General features: G+C 35.4%; 1 long non-coding RNA gene across 1 annotated transcript in view; it reads left to right on the forward strand.

The window, feature by feature from the left end:
• Nucleotides 1-21,055, forward strand: part of LOC126726265 (uncharacterized) — a 47,750-nt gene that overhangs the window by 13,991 nt on the left and 12,704 nt on the right. The window contains exon 2 of the long non-coding RNA XR_007655770.1: nt 750-1,589. This is a non-coding gene — a long non-coding RNA (uncharacterized LOC126726265). The remainder of the gene's footprint in view (nt 1-749; nt 1,590-21,055) is intronic.

A 21,055-nucleotide genomic window follows, 5' to 3' on the forward strand; every position in this document is an offset into this window, starting at 1 on the left:
CCGTCATATATTTCTTCATAGGAATGCATTTTTCTTTTTAAATGAATATTTCCTTGAAAACAAAAAGGATGTGTTAGGAATAATGGTTAAATTATATCGAAATTAGATGGAAGAAATAAAATATTGATTTAGCTTCATGCCAAAACTCGTCCTGAAAAACCCATTGTCTATTTGATCATTTGCTCTTAACCAGGTCTAAAATGTACGGAATGAAAAAGATTGGTGAAAGAAAAGTCCTTTCAATGGAAAGGGGGTCCATGATGGCTATAGTAGAATTGATGAGGAGGATCGAGAGGGAATGATCCAGAGCATATGCCAATCTATTTCCATGGAATATCCATATCTAATGTGCGGATCACACGGAATAAAAGGCTGGTCGTGGAAGTTTTTGCAAAACGCAGAACTGATTGGTGGCAATGGATGTGTTAAGAGAGTAGAGAAGAATAACAGGCAATTCTCCTAAGGCAGTAATGCTGTGTGCATTTGCATGCATGAGTGCCAATTCCTGCCAAAGGAGAATTGCCCTGCCATTCTACTACTACTACGTTTGTTCCATTTCACTACTTAATTTCCCATGCACCAGCAGTACGTTCTTTCTTGATTTGTATGGTAATCTCTCTCTCTCTCTCTCTCTCTCTCTCTCTCTCTCTCTCTGTGTTTAAAGAATGAATATGGCAATGCCCATTTTGTTTCATATATTGACTTTTTTGCTCTGTGTTGAAAATGATCCTTTCATTGTTCATTCCCAGTCAAAGAGGGTGTAGAAGTAGTGATGAGCTACTTGGAGAAAGTCCACACGAGCATCATACAAAAGAAAACTGTTTGTAGTAAATACTTCACAATGGCAAAAGTATTCTGTATTTCTGTTACTCCATCCATAATAGAAGTACTAGGAGTTGGAGGTCCCTTTATGAAAGGTTCTTTCAAGCTTAAGGCTATCATTAATTATTCAATATAGAGGGAATTGTCCTAGGTTTTTCAACCTCAAATTTGCCAACATCTTCATATTAGGAAATGCCACTAATACTGCTAAATAGATATCATTTTCAAAACTTGTTAAAGCATTAACATGTAATTAGAATAGCTTTACTTTTATATAAATTTACTACCAATATCAGTTATGCACTAAGCACAATATATCATTTTGAAAATTGTAAAATTCTATCTCATTAGATTTATTGTTCTTGCTAATAAGTATCCTAAATACACTTGTTAAAGTGTATTTAATATTTCATTAGATATTATTTTTATACATTTTTCAAAATAAAATAAAATAAACTTGTGGAGAAATATTAGAAAGTGATATACGATCACAATGCTTGTGGTTATAAATCAATGAATTATTGATAAGTGTATTTTAATATTTTTTTAAAAAAATAATTATACATTATATGAATTATGCATTCCTTCTTGATCTAGACAATTCTAGACCCGCCAATAAACTACCCATGTTCTCAACCCTCTCGGTTTTTATTTTACCATAACAGCCTGCAACGATTTTATATATTTTTGAGTGGTGTCAATGATGTTATAAATTTTATTAAATATGTTTTATATTACAAAATTGATGTGCTGCTGATAACAAAAAAGTAATTTAGATCTTTATTTATAATATTTTTCAAATGAACAAATCACATATTTATTGTCAAACCAGTTTGTGGATTTTATTGCATAAATTTTGTAATAGCTTTAAAATTTTCTTAAATCTTTATCATCAGCAACTATTTTGGTACTCACTTGAATACAAATTGTCAACATGAGTTTTGAATTTTTTTCTAAAAGTTCAAAATACCTCCAAGATTTTAAAAGTAAATAAAATTTCAATGGCAACAAGCATAAAACAAAATAAATAAAACAAACAGACAAACAAAAACACTCCATTGTACATCTCCATTTTAGATATAGTTATCATTTTCTGTGTTATAAGACGAAAGATTCTCAAATATTGATGAAATTGAAGAAAAAAATTTGACGCAGAAAAGTCAATTGAGATAAGCAAGGATGAAAGGAAATCAATTGAGTGAAATCCAACTTCTGAGAGATTGTGTGAATCTAATCTATACAAGGGTGATATTTATATATAATGAGAATAAAAATTTAAAAACCATTTTTAAATAAATCCTTTAAATGTTACAGTAGAGCAGGAACTAACAACTAACAGACCGACCAATTTAGCTAATTTAACAACTCTGATAACAATATGTAACTCTACAACAATCTTATCTAATGCACACTTGTTTCATTGAAGAATTGACAATAACTTCATAAAAATCTTTTATTATTATTATTATTATTATTATTATTATTATTTAGATATAATAGAATTTCAATTTATGACATTCACTTTAATTACGACACCAATTTTTTAATTATTATGTAAAGATACTAATAGATTTTTAGTATTAAAATTTTTTTTTTTTTAAATGAAACTAATACAACAAGAAAAATAAAAACTATAGTTTATTTATAAAAATATTCACAAACAGATCAAATCATCACTGCTTGATAAGAATAGTTATTTTCTTCACATCATTGATCATTTTAGTTGGAAAACATGGGTTTCTTTTTGAAAATAAAATTTGAGGTATTTATGTCTTTAAGAAAATTAAAACATTTGTGGAAATGTATTATGACTATGAAGTTAAGGTCTTGAGATTTTGAAAGAGAATGTGAATTTCCACCAAATGGATCTAAAGAATTTTATAAAACAAAAAGTTTTTTTTTTTATTTATTTATCAATTTTAAGGTTCTCATAATAAAATGGTGTAATTGAAAGAAATAAGAAATCAATTAATTTTTAACAAGATAAAATTTAGCTACAAAATTGATTATAGCTTAAGACAATCCCTACTAAATAAAATATACATTATTATATATTTTGAAAATATAACTAATGATTTGCGTGTTCTTTATGCACTGAATACAAATATCAAATTTTGTATCAATTATATATTATTTATTACATTATCTATAAGCTTATATTTTATGAATAATTTGGAACTACAAAAATTTGAAATTTAAAAAATATTATTGATGACATAGCTATTGATCTTAAATTTTCTAAAAATTTTACAAGTATGGAGAATATAAGAAGAAAATATAATCTAATAGTGAATTTATCAAAATTCACCTCTAATAAAAAGATATTGAATAAAGTATGTAAGAGTATGGATACAAAAATTTAGTAGAAGCATTTAATTATATACGAAGTTTAATTGTTCAATCGTTGTCCGATAAGGACTGTACAAGAAAGAAGTCACAAGTTTACACCACTCTCTCTCTCTCTCTCTCTCTCTCTCTCTCTCAATGGTCCCAGAGGCCTAGAATTCTTACGTAAGGCCTAGAATTCTTACGTATAAATTAGAGCTGAATTTGATTGTCGGCAAAATAATTGTAAACTAGAATTGTCTGGGTCAGAATTCCACCTCACATTTTGGTTTTTGGGTTATGTTTCAATTGTGAAAAAGTAGTAGAGAATTTGTTAAAACTGGTCCAATTGTTTTGGGAGAATTTGGGGAAATTGTTACAGGGTACATTTCTTTTACATTAGAATTGTTTTATGAACATAATTATCAAGTTTACACCACTCTCTCTCTCTCTCTCTCTCTCTCAATGGTCCCAGAGGCCTAGAATTCTTACGTAAGGCCTAGAATTCTTACGTATAAATTAGAGCTGAATTTGATTGTCGGCAAAATAATTGTAAACTAGAATTGTCTGGGTCAGAATTCCACCTCACATTTTGGTTTTTGGGTTATGTTTCAATTGTGAAAAAGTAGTAGAGAATTTGTTAAAACTGGTCCAATTGTTTTGGGAGAATTTGGGGAAATTGTTACAGGGTACATTTCTTTTACATTAGAATTGTTTTATGAACATAATTATCTAACTAAAATTAAGTTAAATTTAACTTGTTATTAGAAATTGCAAATCTATGTAATTTGAAATTGCCCTGTACATGTATATTGCTTTTATACCTCCGTATTTACATGTATGTGAAACTATATGTATTTGAAATAAGAATTTTCATGTAAAATTAAATATTAATTAAAAAAAGAAAATTTTGGAACCATTGTTATTGGAAAAAAATGAAGTTCACAATAACCTTAGCCAACCGCAATTACATTTAGTATAATCATTTTTTTTTTTTTGAAACAAAAAGTCAACATAATATCAAACCCAATTTTTTTAGATTACATACTAGGTACTACCATTACCGTTATTAAACGCTACCTAAGCATATCAACCATTAATTTCAAGATTTTTACAACCACACATTTTTAGCGTAATGGTCACTCCACGAATACAAGGTTCTTGTGAGATGGAGGGCAAGGGTTAGAGTTCAAGCCTTTACGATGGAGCTTCACACACATATACACTTAAATTAGGTTAAAATAGAATTCTTATCTTGTATTAAAAAAACTACAAAGTTTTCTATTTTCTCAAAAAAAAAGGTCAAGATTTTCTACAATTTACGGTCACTAATAAGAGTGATAGGTTTATAATAAGAGTGATAATTTATATAAATATATATATATATATATATATACAGACACTTTGTAGTCAATTATTGACAGTTTGTCACGTCAAAATTGTGGCAAAGAAGTTTTGAAATAATTTGTGGTCCTAAAACTACTCATTTAGAAATCCAACCTTATAAGTAAAATATACAAGTTTACATTTCAAACCAAGAAAAAGAAAAATATTCAAGTTTTCAAAATTTCTTTCATTGGCATAATGGTCACTCCACAAATATAAAGTTTATGTAGGGTTGGAGAGGTAAGAGCCGGGGTTCAAGTTTCTAGAAGAAAACTTCAAACACATGTACACTTAAATTAAATTATAATTTAATCTAAGTGTACATGTGTTTGAAGCTTTCTATTTTGTATATAAAAAATAAAAAATAAAAAATAAAAAATCTCTTTCATGAATATGTTTAAACTTTAGGGATGTAGATTAATTGACTTTTAAAATCACATTATATTCGGAAGTATGTCAATAGTATATCTATTGACTTTTTAAAAAATTCCTATATTTTATTTTGGAACATCCCAAAATATAATAGAAGACCAACAACTTTGGAGTACCTTTAACATTTTTCTATAGGATGATGTTAGAAACTAAGAGGAAAATAGAAGGACACCCAAAGTGGGCATGTCCCTCTATATACCTCACCAAGAATAACATCCAGAAGTTACAAAGTAATGACTTGAACCATTACTCTACCCCGGTATGTGCCCACTATCACACAATATTAATGGAGTGGTGTGTATATAAACATGACAAGTGGTACCCATTAAATAGAGAACGAAATATGTATTTCTCATAGTGTTTGAGGAGTGTTGTGAGGATTTTAGGTTGTGCGTTATGTTTGCATCACTCTAGTAGTGTGTAACAACATCGAAGAAACATTTTATTCGTGGGTTATACAAATTAGAATTTAAAACGAATTTGAATTGCCGGTCTGCATGGAGGTTGGCTCTGAACAATGTAGAACAATCTCAAAACTCTTGTGTGATCATCAGTTTAGGCCAAAAAAGATATACCGAAAAACCGATTATTAAAATTTCGCTACAATGTCTGTTTCTTACAGATGAAGTTTAAAAATATGCATATAAAGTCAATATGAAGAATTTCTTAAAGTTATGAAGTAAATGTAAGAATTCGAAGGGTACATGCCCTGCACCCATAATCGTCATTCCTAACCAAAAAGAAGAAATACAATATAAAGAAATTCATATATTTCTCCTCTTTCTCAGTTCTCTCCTCTATTGTAAGTGTAAGAAGTTCAACTTCTAATAGCATATCCTGTGGATGAATCCCTTTTGTGTACATGAAGATTATTTGTCACTTTATTCCATTTTTAATTTCTCCACACGGAAATTTGACTCTAACGTATAGAGATGCTATTTAACCCCAAAAAATAAGTTTGTAGTTTTGAATCAAACCATATTATATAAAATATTCTTCAAATTCCTTACTTTATGGGATTTCCACTCTTACATTACATGTAACCCTAAGGGAGAAATTAGAAATGGAAAAAAGAGAAGAACAAGCATGGATTGATGCTTCAAGATGGAATATATCTTTATCTTCCATGTGTAACATGACTGTTTACATTCTAGCAAGTGGACCCAAAAGTTGATTTTATATATGTATGCAGAAACTTGATGCAGTATTTACATATGGGTTCTATGCTTGAATTATGACATGATATTGCCGTGTGGAGAGTGGAGGATATTGACTTTTCGCATGCATGTGTTATTTGAGGATATTAGTTATAACCGGGCAAATGCACTAAATTTTTATGTAAAATATTTTTTATTTAGTTTTTAGCATCTCTTTAAATCTCAGAATGTTAAAAGCATTCTTAAAATCACATAATGCAAGTTCAATCTGGAACAAAAAATATTTAGAATATTTTGAACATAGGGTGGAAATTGTCGTTAAAATTTACATGTAGTGAGTGAGAGTAGGGTGCTTGTGTAGCCATTAATCAGTGGGTGGGGTGGGGTGGCAGGTGTGTGGCAATTAATTTTTAACTTAAAATATCTAATTAAGGAAAATAATATAATAGAAATGATAAAAGGTTTAAAATTAAAATGATTTCATAAATTTGAGATTCTAATTGAGAAATTAAAAACCTGAGTCCTAATCCAAAACAGGGAATAAAGCGGAATTGTTGTTTTTTAAATGTCCTATTATATTTAATCCCCACCTCTCCTTTCCACTGACAACCAAACAATAAGATGAATATACATTCCTCTCTCTTTCCTTTCATCGTTAAAAAAAAAAGCATAGATAACTCTTGCTTTTTCACTCCATGCTTTCTCCTTATTATCATGTCTCTTCTTATGAAGTCCCAACAGATCTTATCCTCTTCTATTAAAAATAAAAGATCCAAATGGGTGGGAGTAACCCTCCGCCCTTCTCTATGTGTGTTAGAGATATATTAACCTATTAGCATAAGTTCAAACCTAATTCTACTTTGTGTGCAAGTCAAGTCTCATATTTGTACTAGAAGTCTATTAGTCTAGGGTTTAGTCTACTATATATATACATGTTATGATTTCATTGTAATACAGGATTTGTACTACACTTTAATATATTTTTGATGTAACCTTTTAGGGTTTCTTCCGTGGATGTAGGCCGTTAGGCTGAACCACGTAACTCTCGTGTATTACTGTGCTTTATACTTTATACTTTTGCTTCCGCATCCATAATCGCATATTCAACATGGTATATCAATGCTAATATTTAACAATGTGCATGTGAGAGAAAAAAACAAAAAAAAAAAGCTTTTCAAATTACGCTAAGCTTTACACACAAACACCAAACAAGTGGATCAACTTTGGCTGAAGATTAACGCAGGACCACCTGATGAGGGACAAAAGATTGGACAGAAACAGCTTGGAAAAGGGAAGATCCAATGGCATGTTCTCATAATTTTGTTTGAATATGCAAATATCCTCACTGATCTGGAAAAATAAATAAAATGAAAAAAATATACATATTCCCGTGGTCAATTTTGTTCTAGTATCTGCATTATATCTAGCCACAATTACCACACGCACTTGCCTTAATTAGTTTGTATTTCATTCTCGAAAAAAATAAACAACATAGCCAGCATATATTTCTTCATCGTAACATGTTGAGTAGGATGTGTTAGGAATGCATTTTTTTTTTTTTTAAATGAATGTTTCGTTAAAAAGACAAAGGATGTATTAGGAATAATGGTTAAATTGTATCGAAATTAGATGGAAGAAATAAAATATTGATTTAGCTTCATGACAAAACTTTTACTGAAAAACCCCATGTCTGTTTGATCATTTGCTCTTAAACAGGTCTAAAAGGTATGGAATTAAAAAGTTCTTTAAAAGGAAAGGGGCCATGATGGATACATTAGAAGTGAAGAGGAGGATTGAGAGGGAATGATCCAGAGCATATGCCAATCTATTTCCATGGAATATCCATACCTAGTGACTAGTGTGCGGATCACACAGAATAAAAAGCGGCCATGGAAGTTTTGGCAAAACGCAAAACTAAATGGTGGCAATGGATGTGTTAGGAGGGTAGAGAAGAATAACAGGGTGATTCTCTTAGGGCAGAAATGTTGTGTGCATTTGCATGCATGAGTTTCCATTTCTGCCAAAGGAGAATTGTCCTTGTCCTGCCATTCTACTACTACATTTGTTTCATTTCACTACTTAATTACCCATACATGCACTACGTTCTTTCTTGATTTGTATGGTAATCTCTCTCTCTCTCTCTAAAGAATTAATATGGCAATGCCAGTCTTGTTTCATGTATTGACTTCTTTGCGTTGTGTCGAAAATAATCCTTTCATTATCCATTCGCTGTCAAAGATTTCCTTACAAAAGAAACCGGTTTGAAGTAAATACTTCATAATGACAGAAGTATTATGTTACTCCATCCATAATAGAAGCACATGGAGTTGGAGGTCCCTTTATGTAAGGTTCTATCAAGCTTAAGGCTATTATTAATTACGGAAATTCTTGTTTTACAAATTTACATTGTACATTACAGAGTAAATTGTGTACAACATTTCCACTTTTTGTGTATTTACCACTCTTTGCAAATGCCTACAACATTTTCACTTTTTTCTTGTATCTATAATTTAAATTTACATTGCAAGTATAATGCGAATATATAAAGGTCCTATTAATTGTTAACTATTGGGGGAGTTGTTATTTTAGGTTTTGCAACCTTAAATTTGCCAACATCTCTATTAATGCCACCTTTAGAGCATTCTCATCAGCTTTTCTATAAAAAATGTAATTTTGACACACCAAAAGCCTACTTTATTATTTTACTACATCATTTTACAATATTCCATTTATCACACGTTTTATCATTCAATTCTATACATTAAAATAATATTTACACCATATTAAAATACTATATTAACTCCTCCTCCTCCTCATCAGCATTGTCATCAACAACAACAACGGCACAACCACTACTACTGCAACAACGGCCACCAACAACCATTGCCGCAACAACACTGATAGCCACCACTGGCACAAATCCACATCCACCAACACCACCTTAAAAAAAAAATCCACAACAACCTAACAACACAACTACCAAATTGCTGCCACAACCACAGTACCGCTGCCACAACTAACCCACAAGCCACCACATTCACAAACCTCAAAACCCATCCTAAATCAAACAAACCCATAGCTCATGCGGCGAGATCGGTCAAATCGACTTCAAGCAGCTTCAGGCGAGATCAGTTTCAGCGGCTTGAGGTTGCTTTACGCGAGATCGAGATTGGCTTCAGGTGGCTTGAGGATGAGAGAGGAAGAGAATAAGAGTGAAGAGGGAGCTGTGGAGGATGACTATGGCTCTGGCAAGATTGGCGGCTTCGGCTAGATCGACGGCCAGATTGGCGGCTTTAACGAGATCAGCGAGAGAGAAGAAATGGCGGGTAGAGAAAAAAGAACTCAGATGAGAGAGAGAGAGAGAGAGAGAGAGAGAGAGAGAGAGAGAGAGAGAGTCTGAGTGAATATATGAGAGAGAAAGTTCGGTGAATAAACAAGTAATAAAAAAATTTGCAACATGCTACAGTGCGGTTTCATAAATGAAACCACACTATAGCATGTTTCAAAATTTTTTGAGATTTGGAACACTTCATGAAGCTTGAATAGTGGTGTTTGGTGTGTCAAATGCCAAATATTTGGCATTTGACACACCTGATGGTAGTGCTCTTACATATCCTTTTTAAAACTTGTTAAACCATTAACATGTGATTCGAGTAACTTTACTTTTATATAAAGTCATTACTATTATCAATAATGCTAATCACAATATATCAGTTGAGAGATTATAAAATTATATATGATTAGACCTATTGTCCTTGCTAACAAGTGTTTTAGGGTCTATTTGGTTGGAGGGGTAGAAAAGTGGGAAAATAGAAAAGATTGTAATTTCCCTCCTTTTTATTTGGTTGGGAGTGGAAAAGTGGAGAGATGGAAAAAGTAAGCCTATATAAATTTACCCATATACCCTTGATAAAAAAATCACCCAAAATTTTTTTTTTTAATCATGTCCAGAAAAAAAAAATTTATGTCTAGTTAAGCAAGAAAAAAACAAAATAAAAAATAAAAACAAAACAAAGCACCATGCCCAAGGCCCTAGCAAATCAAAAGAAAAATCCAAAAAAAAAAAACCAAGGCAGCATCCCAGGAAAGTAAGGCAACTTAACAAAACTCAGGTGCACTGCACATGGGCAATCTCATCTTTACCTATTAGACTTCCACCCACCCAATTTTCTCCCCATTTTGGAGAGAAAACTTTTTAGTCGACCAAGGGAGAATACACCCAAGCCCCACCATCTCTTTCCCATCTCTACCTCCCAGCCAAACATCCTCCAAGAAAATTTCCCTCCTCATTTTCTCTCCTTTTTTTTTTCATCCGCCCTAAAATCCACTCTACCAAACACACTCTTAAAGACACTCATTAATGTGTATTTAATACGTCATTAGATATTATTTTTACACATTTTTCAAAGTTAAGTAAAATTGTGGAGAAATATTAAGAAAAGGACATAGAATCACAATGCTTGTAGTTATTGATCAACTAGTGGGTAACCCCGTTAATATGCATGGGTACAATTAAAAATAATCACAATTTTGCGGTTAAAATTATATCTCTTTTTTAGAAAATGTTCAAATTATACATTGTATTAGTTTATACATTTTTCAAACCATACATTTCTAAAATCTGTAATGGGTTCTCATTATATATATGTGTATATACATATATATTGTACACAATAATATACTCGCCCCAAAAATTAAAAAATTATATGAACATGTGGTGCAAAATTGGACTCCAATTGAAATCCAATTTAGAATCTAATTCAATTTGGACTTTTTTATTTTTACACTAAAAAATTAACTTAGAACAAAAATTAAAAATTAAATGGGAAATGTGGTACAAAATTGAGAAACCAATTAAAATCTAATTGGATTTTCTCTAAGTTTTGGTTTTAAATATATATAGATGGATTATGATAGGTGCATTTTAAATTTTTTTTTTAAGATTGTACATTATAATTTGTAATTGAATATTTAATTAACTTGTTTCCATACAAATACAAATTAACACTTTAAAAATATGAATTATGCATCCCTTCTTGAACACCATTGTAGGAGAAGTATCAACCCTAAGTAGGGATGACAAATGGGCTGGTTGGATCATAAATAGGTTGGGTGTGTAATTACCTATTTATCCATCTATGACTAGTTTATATATAAATTAATTACTCATTACCAACCCAACCCATATAATTAGTAATCCACCCATTTAACTAAATATGACCCACATACCTCTAAAAGCTAAAAATAACCAAAATACCCCCGAAATCTAAAAAATGACCGAAATACCCCATAAATCTAAAAAATAACCGAAATACCCCTGAATCCTAAAAATGATCGAAATACCCCTGCAACCTAAAAGATGACCAAAATACCCCCCCAAAACCTAAAAATGACTGAAATACACCCGAAACCTAAAAAATTACCAAAATACCTCATAAACTTAAAAATGACCAAAATACCCCCAAAACCTATAAAATTACCAAAATACCCCTTAAACCTAAAAAATGACTGAAATACCTTCGAAACCTAAAAAAAAATGATTGAAATACCACCGAAACTTAGAAAATGACCGAAATACCCCCCGAAACCTATAAAATGACCAAAATACTCTTAAAGCCTAAAAATTAATAAAATACCCCCTAAACCTAAAAAATGACCAAGTTATCTCCGGAACTTAAAAAATGACTGAAATATCTCTGAAGCCTAAAAAATAACCAAAATACCCCCCAAAACCTAAAAAATTATCGAAATACCCCTGAAACCTAAAAAATGACCAAAATACCCCTAAAACATCTAAAATTATCAAAATAGAGGTTTGAATGTTTTGGATGTTTCAAGGGTATTTTCGACAAATTAAAGGTGCTAAGAGTATTTCAGACATTTTATTGGTCACGAGGGAATTTCAGTAATTTTAGGTTTCGAGGGTATTTTGGTCATTTTGTTTGTTTCGGAGGTATTTCAGTCATCTTTTAGGTTTATGGGGTATTTCAATAATTTTTAGGTTTCAAGGGTATTTCAGTCATTTTTATAGGTTTTGGGATTATTTCGGTCATTTTTTAAGTTTATGGGGTAATTTGGTAATTTTTAGGTTTCGAGGAGTATTTTGGTCATTTTATAGGGTTCAGAGATATTTCGATCATCTTTTATGTTTAGGAGCTGTTTTCGTAATTTTATAGGTTTCGGCGGTATTTCGGTCATTTTTTAGGTTTAGGGGGTATTTTGGTAATCTTTAGCTTTTAGGGGGTATTTTGGTCATTTCTTAGGTTTTAGGAGTATTTCGGTCATTTTTTTAGGTTTAGGGTGTATTTTGGTAATTTTTAGGTTTTGGGGTATTTTGGTCATTTTTTAAGTTTCACGATTATTTTTGTAATTTTAAGGTTTCAAGGGTATTTTTATCACTTTGGTTATTTTTTAAGTTTTGGAGGTATTTCAATCAATTTCTAGAAATTTATATTTTCTGTTGTTTATTTAAATTTTAGATGAGTTTTAGTAGGTATTAGTGGGTTTATCCATTAAGACTCATATGATTAAATAACCTAATGGGTCTTTACCCATTTAGAGTGCGTTTCAGATATTTTTTTTTTTCCCCTAGCCGTAACTTTTTGACTTTTCTTTTGTGAACAATGTTCTCGTGCACTGTTCATGGGTCCCACAAACTACACTTTTCAGCAACTTTTTTATTAAAAATGGGTCCCACGGTTTCACACATTTAAAAATTATTTTACTACAGTGTTTTTCAGTTTTCAGTTTCAGTTTTCAGTTTTCAGCTGTATCCAAACAGACCCTTAGTCCAAATATTCAAATGGGTTCAGTTAAAACTTATCCAAATTAGGTGGGCAATTGGTGGGTTTATAGATATGGATAAAAATTGTTACCCCTAACCCTAAGTCAAGGCTTGCATACTCCAGTATTTAAGTAGACAAATGTAGACCCACCAATAGGCTTTCCACATTCTCAACCCTATCTGTATTTATTTTCCCATAAAAACCAATGATGTCATATATTTTTGAGTGGTGTTAGTGGTATTATAAATTTTATTATATATGTTTTGTATTATAAAATTAATGTGTTACCAATAAATAAAAAGTAATTTAGACATTTATTTATAATATTGTTCAAATAAACAAATTATATATTCATTGTTAAACTAGTTTGTTGATTTTATTTACATAAAATTTGTAATAACTTTAACATTTTCTTAAATCTTTATTATTTGCAACCATCTTGATACTTACTTGAATATGAATTGTCTAGAAATTTTTCAAAAATTTCAAAATACTGCAAAGATTTTAAAGGAATATGTAAAGAAAATTTCAGTGCCAACAAGCATAAACAAAAAAATCTCCATTTGTACATCAACCTTTTAGATTAAGTTCCCATTTTCTGTGTTATAAGATGAAAGATTCTCAAATATTAATGAAATTGAAGAAGAAACAAATTGACTAGGAAACTCAATTGAGATAAGCAATTGAGTGGATTAATCCAACTCAAGAGATATTGTATTACTTAATGAATCTAATTTATGCAATTAAGGGTGACATTTATATCTATAAGGAGAATAAAAACTGTTTTTTTAATTTTTTAATTTTTTACGAGGGGGAAAAAAATGTTTTTAATTGAATCCACTAATTGTTACAATAGAATTGTATCTAAAAGCTAACAGATTGACCAATTTAACAACTGATAACAATATGTAACTCTGTTACAATCGTATTTAATGCACCCTTGTTTCATTTCATTGAAAAATTGACAATAACTTAAGAGCGTTATTATTATTATTATGTTATAGAATTTCAATCTATGGTCTCTACTTTATGATTATTATTCTTTATTCTCATGCTAATACACCAATTAGTTTTAAGTATAGGTAAAAAAATAGCTTTTTTTAATGAAGCTAACATGACAACAAAATTAATGACTATAGCTTATTTATAATAAAAAATTATGGACCTATCAAATCATTATTGCTTGGTAAGAAAAACTCTTTGCTACACACCATTGACAATTTTAGTTGGGAAATATAGGTTTCTTTTTTAAAATAAAAATTTGAGGTATTTTAAGCCTTTTAGAAAATGAAAACATTTTTAGAAAAGTATAATGATGACTATGAAGCTAAGGCCTTGAGATTTTGAAAGACAAAGTGAATTTCCAACAAATGGATATTGTGCACGCCAAAAATGAGGCTGATGGGCTGGGCCTCACTTGGGCTCACAATCTATTTTTGATGTGGGCTTTGGATTTCCTAACTTGGGTAGTTCCGAACACAGAGACCCAACGTAGCAACTTCTCCTAAGGAGTTCCCCTATTCCCACTGTTGTTGTTCTCATGTTTCTCTCTTGCTCCTGTCCTCAATTTTCTCTCCAACCTTTCAACAACCCCCTCTTCTTCACTATCTTCTCATATTTATAGCCCAATGATTAGTGGGGAGTCATGATTACTCTTGTGGCTAGTGGTAGGGGAGGTCCAATGTCGTTATTGCTAAGTGAATGTTTAGTTGGGAGTGGGATATGGTGAGAGTGGCATTGGAACTAGCTCCCCACTTTAGAAGGGATGCTCGGCAGAGGTTTTTCCCAGGGCGATACTGATGTAACCGAGGTATAGTGTCCCCAATCAATCATGCTCTAGTCCGAGGTGTGCCTTGCCGGGCATATCCTAGGTTACGGGTTACTATAAACATGTATTATAGTAGTTCGCTCAACGGGTTTTGGGCCGGTCGTAATGTCATGAGGCCCGAGCCCATGACCTTGGCAGGCCTAGGGTCTAGTTTTGGGCAAGTGGGTTGGGCCCATGGGCTGTAATGCAAAGTTGGAGTTCAAGGTCCAAGGCTCAAATAAGTCTGGGGGTCCCATGCCGTACATTAGCCCCCCCTTGATTCGTGCCCGATCCTCGGGGACAAATCAAGGAATTCAAGAGGCGATAACTATCTGGGAAGCTCAACATGTAGATATTGGACAATTGAGAAACCCATTAATGCGCCTTCAAAAAGTGTGTTGCATCTGACTGTTGGTTCAGCCGTCATCATTGTCTGACGGTTTATGAACTGAGGCAGCGCGCATGTGGCAGTTAAGATAAGGATTCGTAGGGTTTCCCGCTCCCTAATTATTAAATACCATTTATTCCCCCTTTGGCCCTTATAAATAGCCATCCCTCAGTCTCTCATTCACTTTTGCATTCTGCATTCTTCAAACATTCACTCTATCGAGCATACACTCTTTGTGCGTTCATCTTCTAGCCCAGAACATCCTTCCTGCTTAGAACCCTCAGTATGTTCCTTTTCCCTTTCCTTCTACTTGTTCTATTTCTTTCTGTTCTGTCGTAATCTTAGTTCTAGGAATCTTATTGTAGAGAATGGACTATTCTCATCTCCTTTCTTCAGAAGCCTCATTGACTACTTTTAGGGCTGCCTACAACGTCCCTGAGGATGTTGATATCGCCTACTGTCACAAGGGCGATATTGACATCCAAAGGCGCCATGGTGCAAATACAGTTTTTTTTTCCCTTAATGACAATTCTTGAGGGTGGGATTAGGTTCCCCGTTGACCCCCTCGTCATAGGTATACTTAGATTTTACGGTCTGTGTTCCGACCAACTCCCCCCTAACTTTTACCTAGTGGTAAGTTGCGTTAGTAGGTTGAACCAGTTGTTCGAGTTGCAACTAAATTACCATGACATTAATTTCATGTATAGTTTGTGCGGTAATATCGATTCGAACTATTACTTAAAAACCATAGACATGAGGGTACGACTTATTTCATGACTGCCTGACTCAAATAAGAACTCAGTTGGAGAGTTTGTATGGGTAAGCGGCAACTGGTTTGCCGAGGAGCTCCCCTGCATGTTCTCACCGTGCTACGTTGGTCGGTTCCATACATACTTTATTAACTTGATTTTATTAATTTATCAATTTTGATTTGATCAAGTAATTGCTAACTAGTTTTTGTGCTGCTTCCGTGCAAAGAGCAAAAGATTTAAGAAAGATCTTAGAGTAGTGTATGTTCGGGACCTAAATTTTGTGCTTAGGTCAGAAATTTTTGTACACTGGGACGGACAACTCTGAGCATCTCATTTAACCCTCGGCGTTGATCCCGTGTATTCCACTTGGCAAGCATTCAGCCAAGTCTTGTTAGTTGACAGTCCCCTCCTTTCATACATCGACATACGGCACGCGAATTTCCTTCCTTCAAGGCTCACAGTAGCTGAGGCTCATGACCTTGGCCCGCAGTACACTTGTTCGGACGAACTTGCACCTATACAGGACGAGTCAGCTAAACGCGTGTCTCAACGCCACCGAGAACAGGCACACGTGCCAGTTCAACCGGAAGCCCCCATTCAGCCTGAGGTTCAAGTAGGGCCCGAGGCTCCCACTCAGGCAGTCGAGGAAGCAGCCGTTGAATCAGTTAGCTCTTCAGAAATCGAATTCGACATGGTGACGAGAAAGGCGATGATGATCAACCGTTTTGTGCCAGAGCCCAACCGGCCACGCAGCAGCAAGAACCCCAAGTTCAGGGCCAAACTCCCCCTCCTCCTCCTTCTCCTCCTCCTCTTTCGGACAGCTCCCAAAAGAGACAACGTACGGCCGAGCAGACTCTTACCAATTTTGATGACACACCGATCAGGACTCCCCCCCGGCCATCAGGGAATATCGTCATCCGGGAGCCAACAACCGAGATGGGGACGAACGTGGCATCCACCTCCTGACTTGCGCGGAGATGGCAACCTTCGTTCCAACTGGACAATAAACCACTTCCCTCGACTACGAACGTACGGGTGTGGGAAAAGGGTGAAGGGGAACGCGTTGCCCAAAGTTTGGTGCACAACCTATTGTTGCCTAAGGACGTGCACGCTTTCGAGGACGAGACGGACAAGTCACTGGGCAAGCAGTTGCAATGGCACATCATTGCAGTAATCTCTTGTCCCTTAGTTCTCTACTGGATTTTACACATTGTTTTTGTTGTACTTATTATTTTTTGCTTGTGTTGTACTTAATATTGTTTGTTTTATTAGGCCGCTCAACTGACTCACGTCCTTGATGGGCAGTTGAAGGAGCTGGCAAAGGATGCTGAGTTGGAGAAGGCCCTCAAGGATATGGTCGAGGCGAGTGCTAAAGAGAAAACCAAAGCTGCCGCAACCGTGGAAAAGAAGGCTGCTGCATCCGAGAAGCCCCTGGTGTCAGCGGAGAAGAAGTTCTCAGAGCTAGAGGCCAAACTGGGTGAAACTGAGCTAAAATTAGCAGAGGCTGCAAGTCTGAACACAACGCAAGTAGAAGAGTTGGCTGACTTGAAGGTAGCTCTGGAGGCTTGTGAAAATAAATGGTATAACGAGAGGTTCGCCAATGCGGAAAACTCAGTAGAACTCGTCATACATGAAGCCCAAAAGCTGGCCTTTGAGGAGGGTTGGTTAGCTACCCTACAAGCTCTGGGGGTCCCCGAGGACTCTCTTTTAAGAATTCCCAATCAAATCCCTTTCCCGGGCCCTTCTACTGCTGCCCAGAATCCTCCCAATGAGAGACTACGAGTATGAGGGAGTTGGTGGAGGCAATTGACTTTCATATGGAGCCAATTGACCTAGAGGCCACCAACAACCTGCATGTTGGTGATCAGCCCAGCGGGAATGTTCAGCCACCTCTTGCAGCCTAACAGCCTCTTGAGGACGTCGCCCGATTCCAATTCACAGACCCTTCAGCTTTATTCTCGAACTCAGTTTCTACTTTTTATTCTTCTTTAACTTAACTTCTTTATTCAGCTCACCTACATCACTGGGTTGTGGTGATGGAACAATCATTTTTCCAAGTTTAATTTTCCTATAGTCACCGGGCTATGGTGACAAAACATTGTTTTAACCTTTATTTGCTTGCTTTAATCATGTTTACAAATATTTGCTGCTATTTTTCCTGTTGTGTTCTTCGATTGTCTTTCTATTTTATAAATATACACCTGTTCCAAATGATCGGGTGGTTTAACCCCATGATTGAAACTACTTTCTCAACTCATTAAAGGTCAGGTAATTGCTAGCCATTCATGACGGCCCAAACCAGCATGGACGGGGTCACTTGTATCTAGAAAGAATTGGCTTCTCGGCGGTAATAATCAAATTTGATATACATTGATAGTTTTTGAGAAAAGGTTCCCACCTGCTTGACGATGAAAATTGAACCGAGGATAGGTTTCTGTCCTTAGAATTGTTTTAGTACAAGGTTTCCACCTGCTTGGTGATGAAAGTCGAATCGAGGATAAGTTTTCGTCCTTAGAATAGTTTTAGTCCAAGGTTTCCACCTGCTCGGTGATGAAAGTCGAACCGAGGACAAGTTTTCGTCCTTAGAATAGTTTTAGTACAAGGTTTCCACCTGCTCGGTGATGAAAGTTGAATTGAGGATAGGTTTCCGTCCTTAGAATAGCTTTAGTTCAAGGTTTCCGCTGGCTCGATGATGAAAATTGAACCGAGGACAGGTTTTTGTCCTTAGAATAGTTTTAGTTCAAGGTTTCCGCTAGCTCGGTGATGAAAATCGAATCGAGGACAGGTTTTTGTCCTTAGAATAGTTTTAATTCAAGGTTTCTGCCTACTCGGTGATGAAAATCGAACTGAGGACAGGTTTCCATCCTTAGAATAGTTTTAGTACAAGGTTTCCACCTACTCGATGATAAAGTCAAACTGAGGACAGGTTTCCATCCTAAGAACAGTTTTAGTTCAAGGTCTCCGCTTGCTCAGTGATGAAAATTGAATCGAGGACAGGTTTCTGTCCTTAGAATAGTTTTAGTTCAAGGTTTCGACCTGCTAGGTGATGAAAATTGAACCAAGGACAGGTTTCTATCCTTAAAATAGTTTTGGTTCAAGGTTTCCACTTGCTCGGTGATGAAAATTGTACTGAGGACAGGTTTCTATCCTTAGAATAATGTAATATGAGATTTCCCGCATACGTCCCCCGTAATTTAATAAGTTAATAACAATAAAATCATAAGTAATGATGCACCGGCACGGATAAATATCATCATCATATTAGCTAACAGAATGTACATTTAAGATCTTATTGAATTCACACCCCTATGTACAGATGATCAGTGATAGAACTTTTTCAGATTATAAACATTCCATGGTCAGGGAAACGGTCTCTCGTTTAAGTCCTCCAAATAGTATGCTCCTGCACCCGTAATGGCAGTAACACTGTAGGGCCCTTCCCAGGTTGGGGCCAGCTTCCCGGCATTCGTATCTTGCATATTCCCTAGCACTGAATTCCTTTGTCTTTACGCCCTGGTTATATCGCCAGACAAGTTTTTGTTGATACTCCGCTAGCTGTATAGTCGCGGTTTCTTCGTATTCTTCCAGCAAATCCAAACGTTCTACCAGCAATCTATCATTCTGGGAGGGGACAAATCCGTCAACCCGTGCACTACATAAATTTACCTCAGCCGGTATTACAGCTTCTACTCCATACGAGAGAGAGAATGGAGTTTCCCCAGTAGACCTTCTAGGAGTTGTCCAGTATGCCCACAAGACGTAGGGCAGTTCCTCGGCCCACCTACCCTTTGCACCATCTAACTTTTTCTTTAATTCGTTCACGCTTGCCTTGTTGGTGGCTTCTGCTTGGCCATTGCTCTGAGGATATGCTTGGGTGGAGTACTTGTTCTTGATGCCGAGACCGTTGTAAAACTCATGAAAGGTTCTGTTATCGAACTGCAATCCATTGTCAGACATAAGAGAGTCTGGCACCCCAAACCTCATGACTATATTCTTCCACATAAACTTCTTAACATCCACATCTCGAATATTGGCTAATGCCTCAGCCTCCGCCCACTTGGTAAAGTAATCAACAGCTACCAATACAAACCTCCTAATGCCCGTGGCCCAGGTAAACAGGTCGAGGATATCCAGCCCCCACTGTGCAAAAGGCCAAGTGCTGCTTACCGGGTTCAGATGGCTTGCCAGTTGGTAGATCAAGGGGGCGTGTTTTTGGCACTGTTCACATTTCCATACATACTCGACCGCATCCTTCTGCATCTGAGGCCACCAAAACCCCTGAGTTATTGCTCGATGTGCTAATGAACGTCCCCCCACATGACTACCACACACCCCATCATGGAGCTCGGCCAAGAGTTCATTGACTTTCTCAGGGTGCAAACACAAAAGGTACGGCCCTTCAAAAGACCTACGGTACAGCTTGTGATCTGCCGACAACCAGTACCGAGCAGCTACTCGACGAACCCTATTGGCTTCCTTCTCATTATCTGGGACTCGATCCTCGGCTAAAAAGTCAATGATTGGGTCCATCCAACATGGCTCGGTCGTCAAAATCACTACAATTCCAACATCAATCGTCGTATTAATGCTCAGCTCTACTATGAGCTTTACCTTGATTAACCGAGGCACATCCTCCGTCATTGATGATGCCAATGTGGCTAGAGAGTTAGCATGTCTGTTCTGTCCCCTGGTTACTTGTGCCAACTTTGCCGTACATAACTCACTTATGATCTGCTTTACTACCTGTAAGCATTCTTTCATTCGAGAATCCCAGGCTTCAAAACTGCCCTGCACTTGGCAGACAACCAACCGAGAATCTAAATATATCTCCACATCTCGGGCACCCATACCCAAAACGGTCCTTAATCCAGCAAGCAAGGCCTTGTACTCAGCCTCGTTGTTAGAGGCCCTGAACCCTAACCTGAAAGAATTCTCCAATCGTATTCCTTCTAGGGTGATAATGACAATCCCGGCACTAGCCCCCATAGCACTTGATGTGCCATCCACGAATACCTTCCATGGGCTACATTCCACATGACAAACCACCTCCCCTCCATTCCTAGGGGAAAACTCTACAACAAAATCATCAAGAACTTGGCCCTTCACCAAACTTTTCGACCTGTACCTTATATCAAAAGATCCTAGTTGGGTCCCCCACTTAGCTATCTCGCCCATAAAGTTGGACCTTTTCAATAACGATT

This window comes from Quercus robur, chromosome 5, assembly GCF_932294415.1.
Source record: "Quercus robur chromosome 5, dhQueRobu3.1, whole genome shotgun sequence".
NCBI lineage: Eukaryota > Viridiplantae > Streptophyta > Magnoliopsida > Fagales > Fagaceae > Quercus > Quercus robur.